Source organism: Benincasa hispida, chromosome 6 (assembly GCF_027475165.1).
Source record: "Benincasa hispida cultivar pf3 chromosome 6, pf3_genome.v1.1, whole genome shotgun sequence".
NCBI lineage: Eukaryota > Viridiplantae > Streptophyta > Magnoliopsida > Cucurbitales > Cucurbitaceae > Benincasa > Benincasa hispida.
The window spans coordinates 34,180,399-34,183,225 of NC_143483.1; the positions used below are offsets into that span (position 1 = coordinate 34,180,399).

At 34.3% G+C, this 2,827-nt stretch overlaps 1 pseudogene; it reads left to right on the forward strand.

The window, feature by feature from the left end:
• Window positions 1–461: 461 nt before the first annotated feature.
• On the forward strand, window positions 462–1,153 carry LOC150035616 (uncharacterized; annotated as a pseudogene).
• Window positions 1,154–2,827: the final 1,674 nt, after the last annotated feature.

Here is a 2,827-nt window from a genome sequence, read left to right on the forward strand (position 1 = left end):
TAACTAAATTTAGGTGAAAGATTCTCTTTTAAGGGTATTTTTTGAAATACAATGATCAATCTACACATGCAGGTGTGATTTGCCAAAAAATTTATTAATTCTAAGTTTTGACTAATATCCAAACAAAACCTAAAATTTTGCTATATTATCCAATTGTCCATTAGTTATTAGAATATTCTAGAGAAATTACATGTAGGAGATATTTAGAGCATTTTGTAAGATTGTCTAAAACATATGAGAATTGTGTAATTATAAAGAATAGTTTAGATAAATATTTGTAGCCACTAGATCATGAATGTGTTGCAAAATCATAGCCAAATATTTTATTTAAGGGTGTCAACTAGTATAAATAGGAGGGATGTCCTACATTTGTATTAAGCCAAAAAAATTAGAAGTGCTCAATAATACAAGTAGCCTCTTTCTCATATATTTTCTTCCAAATTACCTCCAACCTCCAAAATTTCTTTTCAACAAAGTAGTATCATAACTTAATGATCCTTTTCAAGAAGTTGGCGAGCAATAGCATGGTTCCACAGAGAAACTATGATAATTGGAGTATCAAGATGAAAGCTTTTCTTGACTCACAAGATGTGTGGGAGATTGTAGAGAAAGGATACGTCGAACCGGAGAATGATGGTGGTCTTTTTCAAGCACAAAAAGATAGTTTGAGAGATTCAAGAAAGAGAGACAAGAAGGCTCTCTATCTAGTCTATCAAGGATTAGATGATGATGCTTTGAGAATGCTTCAGAAGCAAAAAAGGCGAAAGAATCATGAGAGAAGCTTCAAACATCATACAAGAGAGTGGATCCAATTAAAAAGATACGTCTTCAAACTCTACGAGCTGAGTTTGAAACTTTTCATATGAAATAAGAGGAAGCCATCTCAGGCTATTTCTCTAAAGTCTTAACTATCACCAATCAACTTAAAAGAAATGGTGAAAATATTGATGATGTTAAAATCATAGAGAAAATACTAAGATCATTTGATCCAAAGTTTGAACATATTGTTGCCATAATGGAAGAAACAAAAGACTTGAATGTCATGACCATTGAGCAACTCATAGGTTCGTTACAAGCATATGAAGAAAAGAAAAAGAAGGAAGAGGAAATCATGGATCAGTTGATCCAAAGTTTGAACATATTGTCACCATAATGGAAGAAACCAAAGACTTGAAGGTCGTGACCATTGAGCAACTCATAGGTTCGTTACAAGCATATGAAGAAAATAAAAAGAAGAAGGAAGAAATCATGGATCAATTTCTCAAGTTACGAGTTGATTTTACTAGTGGAGGAATTAGTCCCATAATATAAGTGAACAAGAATGAGAACATGGTGGACATCGAGCACGAGGAAAGGTCATGGATAAGGACAAGGATGTGGTTGGAGGCCTTCTGAAGACAACAACAATAACTCCCAAAGAGGATCGGGAAACTCAACAAGAGGTCGTGGTCAAGGCAATTCAAGATCAAGGTACGATTAATCAAACATTAAATGTTATATTATTAGAATTTTGGTTATTATGCATCTGAATGTAGAGTTCCCAAAAACAATAAAGTTGAAGAGAAAGTGAACTAAATTGAAGAAAGAAATCAAGAATGTGGCAGTTTATTAATGGCTTACACAGATAATGAATGGAGCAAAGATAATAGATGGTACTTGGAAACTAGGGCAAGCAACCATATGTATGGAGAAAGAAGCATGTCCACAGAACTCGATGAATCGGTGAGCAGGAATGTGACTTTTGGAGATGAATCCAAAGTAGAAGTAAAATGAAGAGGTAACATTCTCATCCGATTAAAAAATGGTAAGCACCAATTTACTTCAAATGTTTATTGTGTGCCAAATATGAAGAGTAATATCTTGAGCATGGGTCAACTCTTAGAGAAAGATTATGATATTTGTTTAAAAGACAATAACCTTTCTATAAGAGATAGTGCAAGTAATTTGATTGCTAAGGTTCCAATGACTAAAAATAGAATATCTATACTCAACATTCAAAATGACGTCACAAAATACCTCAAGATGTGTTACAAAGATGCATCTTGGCTTTGGCATCTTCGATATGGGCATCTCAATTTTGGGGGATTAAAGTCACTCTCCAAGAAGAGCATGGTGAGGGGACTACCTTACATAAGCCACCCTGATCAAGTGTACAAAGGATGTTTACTTAGTAAGCAGTTCAAGAAAAGCTTCCCAAATGAGCCAAACTCAAGAGTTCAAAGACCTTTGGAACTCATACATACAGATGTTTATGGATCAATCAAGCCAAGCTTACTTGGTAAAAGTAACTATTTCTTTCTCTTCATTGATGATTTTTCAAGAAAAATAAGGGTATATTTCTTGAAGCATAAATCATAGTTGTTCAAGAAATTCAAGAAGCTTAAATACCTTGTAGAGAAAGAAAATGGTCTAGTGATCAAGGCTATGAGATCTGATCGTGGAGGAGAATTCACATCAAATGAACTCAAAAAATATTTTGAAAATCATAGAATTCGCCGACCCTTGACCGTGCCAAGACCGCTTCAATAAAATGAAGTAGTAGAAAGAAAAAAAAATAGAACAATTTTGAACCTGGCAAGAAGTATGCTTGAAAGCAAGAAACTACCAAAGGAGTTTTAGGAAGAAACAGTAACGTGTGCAGTCTACCTATCCAACCGATCTTCAACAAGAAGCATATTTGGAAAAATGCCACAAGAAACATGGTGTGGAAGGAAACCTGGAATATCCATCACAGGGTCTACGGAAGCATTATTCATGTGCATATATAAGATGAAAGAGAAGAAAATTGGATGAAAAAAGTGAGAAATACATCTTCAATGGTTAGGAC